General features: G+C 42.7%; 1 pseudogene; it reads left to right on the top strand.

Annotated features, from left to right (window-relative positions):
* The first annotated feature begins 3,745 nt into the window (after window positions 1-3,745).
* LOC132211706 (large ribosomal subunit protein eL15-like) lies at window positions 3,746-4,292 on the top strand (annotated as a pseudogene).
* The last annotated feature ends 1,797 nt before the right edge of the window (window positions 4,293-6,089 follow it).

Here is a 6,089-nt window from a genome sequence, read left to right as displayed (position 1 = left end):
TAAATTGTAGAAAGGGTTTCTGCTCCCATTGTTCAGCTTCAAAACCAACTTCCTTTATCTCTGGAATATATAGTCTTTAACTCATTAAAAAGCAGCCAAACTTTTCTTCTCCTCCTCCTTCTCCTCCTTGTTCCTGTCTTCCTCCTCCTCCACCTCCTCCTTCATTTTTAGTTTATTGACTCTTTTATAATTTCCCAGTTCCAAAAAGCTTTTCATCCATCCAGGCTTACAAGCAAGGAATCTAGTAAATTCTTGAACATTGTTCCCACTTCTACACAGCCCTATCTGAAATATAAAGTCTTGTCAATTTTATGTCCACGGAATTTCTCAAACTTTTCTTCGTCTTACCATCTACATCCAGCACCATATTCCAAACTCTTACTTAGATTACTGCTATACCCACCTCTGTTTGATTTTTGCCTCCCTGTCAATTCGCTCTCCCCAGAGTGATTTTCATATATATGTGTATATATATACTAGTATATACATACTAGAGGCCTGGTGCACAGAGGCAGGAGAGGCTCCCACCACCGCCGCTGCACTTGCCAGCAGTGAGCCCAGCTTCTGGCTGAACAGTGCTCCCCCTGTGGGAGCACACTGACCAGTAGGGGGCAGCTCCTGCATTGAGTGTCAGTGCGTGTCATAGCAACCTGTAGTTCCACTGTTGGGTCGGTTTGCATATTAGCCTTTTATTATATAGGAGGATGGTCCAGGTTGCTACAGATTTGAGAAACTAATCAACTTTTTGGAAAATGAAATTGCAATAAAAATAGTTTGTCACAAAAACACAAATTAGCAAACAAAACAAAATTCTTACACGTGGTGGGTGGGGAGTCCCTGAGCCCGGCCTGCGCCCTCTTGCCTGTTTACAGGCCTAAACTGGCAGTCAGACATCCCTCTTGCAATCTGGGATGCTGCATGCACCAGTGACCATAATTTTCATACAGGTGAAAGGCATCTTGCTGTTGTATGTGCAACTACATTTTTTTGCCCTGATTATAAAAAGTAGTACATAACATGATCCTTCTGAGGCAGTAGTACCATTTTCCCCATCTTATGAGTGAAAAACTGAAGCAGAGAGAAGTTAAGTAATTGGCTTTGTCACATAGTTATAAGTGTCAGATTCAGGGCTGACCACAAAATATGCAAGCCAGAGTCCAGGCATGTCATTGCTTCATCATCCTTTTTTTTCAGTGTTAGAGTAGCCTTGCCAGGTTTTAATTTTTAAATCTAAGAGACTGTTCCCAATATATAGGGTAGGGACCCTAGGCCTGGCCAGCAATCAGGGCCGATCTATGGGGGGACTGGCTGGGCAATTGGGGGCTCCCGAGGGCACCCGCCTTGGCTGGCCTGGTGCTGCCCACACGCTGGCCCCATCACCCGCTGACTGGTCTCCGCAGGTCATTCCACCATTCGGTTGATTTGCATATTAGGGTTTTATATAGATAAAAATATATATATACATACATATACATACATATATATATATTTTTTTAATTGATTTCAGAGAGGAAGGAGAGGGAAAGAGAGAAAGAAACATCAATGATGAGAGAGAATTATTGATTGGCTGCCTCCTGCACACTCCACACTGGGGATCAAGCCGGCAACCTGGGCATGTGCCCTGACCGGGAATCAAACTGTGACCTCCTGGTTCATAGGTCAACACTCAACCACTGAGCCATATCAGCTGGGCCAGAATGATTTTATTAATATGCATATCTAATCTATCATTGGATGCCTAATATCTATCAATGACTTATCTTTGTTTTAAGGATAAAAATAAAAATCCTTGCAATGTGGCCCTGCCAAAATCTTCCTATCTGTTCTCCCCTTTTGTCTTCCCAGTTGAATCTACTGCCCTTTCAGTTCCCACCTTAGGGACTTTGCACATGCTATTCCCTCTGCCTAGTGTTTTCTTTTGCTCACTTATTAAATCTTTTTAAAATTAAAAAATTTCCCCAACTACTATATATTGAGGAATAGTTGACAAATATACTCATATATATTTAAAATGATGATTTGATATACATAAACATTGTGGAATAATCACTGATATCAAGATAATCAACACATCTCCTCATGTGGTTAACTCTTTGTGTCTGTGTGTGGTGAGAATGCTTAAGATCTACTCTCAGCAACTTTTGATTATACAATACAGTATTATTAACTACTAGAGACCTGGTGCATGAAAATTCATGCATTGGAGGGAGGTCCCTCAGCCTGGCCTGCCCCCTCTCACAGTCAGGGAGCCCTCAGGGGCAGGAAGCAACCCAGTGATCAGGGGAAGGTGATGCCCATCACACCTCTGCTGCTGCCACTGCCAGCAGCGCAAGCCTCGGCCGGCCCTGGTTACCTGAGCCTCGGGCGGCCCTGGGTGGCTGGGGGGCTGAGGGGACTGGGAGACTCTGGAGGCAGGTGCCCCAGTGGGGCTGAGGAACTGGGCACTGCCATCTTGTGGCTGTGAGCGCCGCCATATTTGAGGGCGTGGCAGTCAATTAGCATATTCCCTTCTTATTGGCTGTGGATGCCGCCATCTTTGAAGGCAGGGCAGTCAGTTAGCATATTCCCTCCTTATTGGCTGTGGGACAGCATGAGGGTCAATTAGCATATTCCCTCTTTATTAGATAGGATAGTCACCATGCTATGCATTAGATCCTCAGAACTTCTTGTAACTGAGAGTTTGTACCCTTTGACTTATATCTCCACATTTCTCTCTCCCCCAAGAGGGCAATGGGGAGATCTGGGTAACCACCATTCTATTGTCCAATCAGCTTTTTTTTAGATTCCACACAATATTTATCTTACTCTGTCTGGCTTGTCTTACTTAGCATAATGCCCTCCAGTTTCATCCATTTGTTGCAAATGAAAGGATTTCCTTCTTTTTATGGCTGAATAATATTTTATTACACACACATATGTCATAATTTCTTTATCCATTCATCCATCAACAGGCATTTAGGTTGCTTCCATATCTTGGCTAATAATATTGCAATGAACATGGGTATGCACATATCTCTTTGAGGTACTGATTATTTTTTATTTTTTTGGATATATATCCAGAATTGAGACTGCTGGATGATACAGAAGCTCTATTTTGGCTGCCTGCCCCTCAAGTAAGTACCTGTTACAGCTTCTATCAGGCAGGGTCTCCACCGGGTTTTTTTGTTTCCAGATTTAAGTTACTGCCCCCTCCTCCTTCCTCATGTCCTTAGGTGCCATCAGCACCTAATCCCTGCCCACTAAAGGATCTCTGTAAATAGATCCTGTGTTAAACAATCCTCAAATTACTCTCTTAAAGTGTGCCATCTGTCTCCCCCAGGGACCCTGATTGAGACATTGCCCCAGGGAATTTTTCCTGTAACTAAAATTTACATCACTGGTGCCAAAACTTTTCCTTATGGCCAATATGAAGGATTTTCTAATTCTTTATATTTATAAAATTGAATGCTATTTGGTTATTGGATAATTATGCTTTTAAGAAATAGAAACAAAATACAAAGAATATGTTGAATTTTAATCTCAATTTCATAAAGCAAAACAAATTAAAACAAATGTTTGTGTGTATAAAAAATTGAACAGATATTGCTCCAACATGGTAATAGTAATTCTTGGAGTACCGAGTATTTTTTTTTCTTTATGATTTTCTATGTGCTCCTAGTTTTCTGCAATAATACTACATTGTTATTATAATGAAAAATATACATATATAGTGCTATTTTAAAACACTTTTATTTGATCCAACTAGATGGGTGCTTCCAAGTACAACCAGGAGCTGTGGAGGAAGAAGCAGTGGGATGTCATGTATTTCTTTCTCAGGGTGCGCTGCTGGCAGTATCGCCAGCTCTCTGGGCTCCATAGGGGTACCCCTCACTGCCCCCTACCCCACCTGACCTGATAAAACGCACAGACTGGGATACAAGGCCAAGTCAAAGTTACGTGTGTATATAGGATTCGAGTGCTCCGTGGTGGCTGCAAATGCTCAGTTCCTAAGGGTGCGACCTCAGGCAAGCCTGCCCATCATGGTATTTACCAGCTAAAGTTTGCTCAAAGCCTTCAGTCTGCTGCCAAGGAGTGTGGTGGATGCCACTGTGGGGCTCTGAGAGTCCTGGATTCTTGCTGGGTTGGTGAAGATTCCACAAATTCTTTGCGGTTATCCTCGTTGATCCACTCCGCAAGGCTATCAGAAGGAATCCTGACACCCAATGGATTACCAACCCAGTCCACAGCACAAGGAGATGCGAGGGCTGACATCCGCAGGCCCCAAGAGCTGTGGCCTTGGAAAGGACCCATGAGTTTGCTGTCCAGCTCTACCATTACCGCTAAGTAATGTTTGTAAGATTTTACCTAATAAACAACTTAGGGCACTCATGTCTGCTTAAAAGTGCCTTTAATTTGTGAAACTAGTTATCTGAAGATTGTTCACGAATGCATTGTCAAATTATGAAAGTTAAAGTGCAATAATGTTTGAAGAATATAAAGGATGGTGTATCTCGTTTCTCATAAGATAAACGCATTTGTCTTTGCTTTACCTTATTAGGGAGTTTCTAGGTCAGTGTTTAAAATGCTGTTTGGTATAAAATAAATTCTGTGAAAGATGAAAAGAAAAAAAAAGAACTAAAATAAAAACAACCTAACTGCCCTGACCGGTTTGGCCCCGTGGATAGAGCGTCAGCCTGTGGACTCAAGGGTCCCAGGTTCGATTCCGGTCAAGGGCATGTACCTTGGTTGTGGGCACATCCCCAGTAGGAGGTGTGCAGGAGGCAGCTGATCGATGTTTCTCTCTCATCGATGTTTCTAACTCTCTATCCCTCTCCCTTCCTCTCTGTAAAATATCAATAAAATATATTTAAAAAAAAAAAACAAAAAAAACAACCTAACCATCCAGCTCCTCCTTGACCCTTAACCCCAAATTCTCAGTCTTTGCCTTTAAAATTCCTTGAATAGTGCTAACCGGTTTGGCTCAGTCGGCCTGTGGACTGAAGGGTCCCGGGTTCCATTCCAGTCAAGGGCACATGCCCAGGTTGTGGGCTCAATCCCCAGTAGGGGGCATGCAGGAGGCAGCCAATCAATGATTCGCTCTCATCACTGATGTTTCTCTCTCTCTCCCTCTCCCTCTCCCTTCCTCTCTGAAATCAATAAAAGTGTATTAAAAATCCTTGAGTAAAAACCAACGGGAAGTTCAGATTTTGAGCTTTAGCTCTCTTGTTCTCCCGGCTTGGCGCCCTGCCAATAAAGTGTCTTAATTTCTCCACTGCAAAACTCAGTGTTCAGTGATCGGCTCTGCTGTGTGCTGAGTGAGTGGGAGGACCCTCTTTGCTCAGATAACACTATTATTTAACATACAAGAAAACCTCTAAAATGAAATCGTCCCGAGAGAGGTTAAGGGATTTCCCTGATGCCATGTGCAGCTCATTAGTGCTCTCAGCTCACCTTTTCTCTCTAAAGACTTCCTCCAGGGTACCCTCCCTTTACTCTGGAGAGATGCCTCTTTTATGTATTTGTCACTACCTACAGGTAATCTTATTAGTTAATCCTATTACAGGCTTCTTCTTTCTTTTTTAAAAAAATATATTTTATTGATTTTTTACAGAGAGGAAGGGAGAGAGGTAGAGAGTTAGAAACATCGATGAGAGAGAAACGTTGATCAGCTGCCTCCTGCACACCCCCTACTGGGGATGTGCCTGCAACCAAGGTACATGCCCTTGACCGGAATCAAATCTGGGACCTTTCAGTCCGCAGGCCGACGCTCTATCCATTGAGCCAACCCAGTTAGGGCGACAGGCTTTTTCTTTACGTTGTTAAGTCTACTTCTATCTCTTTTTTTAATAAAATTTATTTTTATTGTTGAAAGTATTACAGATGTCCTGCTTTTCCCCCCACTGGCCCCTTTTAACCTGGCCCTTGCCCCAGGCCTTCACCACACTACTGTCGTTGTCCATGGGCTATCCTTCTATCTTTATCATAGTATATCCCGTAGGATTTTTTCCTTTCTCTCCTTATCTCAGTTCTACTTTTTTAAAAAATCCAAACTCTCTGATGATTTTTCATCAAGGTTTTCTCACATTGGGAGTCTGATTCAGTCATCAGTG

This window comes from Myotis daubentonii, chromosome 11 (assembly GCF_963259705.1).
Source record: "Myotis daubentonii chromosome 11, mMyoDau2.1, whole genome shotgun sequence".
Lineage (NCBI taxonomy): Eukaryota > Metazoa > Chordata > Mammalia > Chiroptera > Vespertilionidae > Myotis > Myotis daubentonii.
This window is presented reverse-complemented; position numbering and strand designations above follow the sequence as displayed.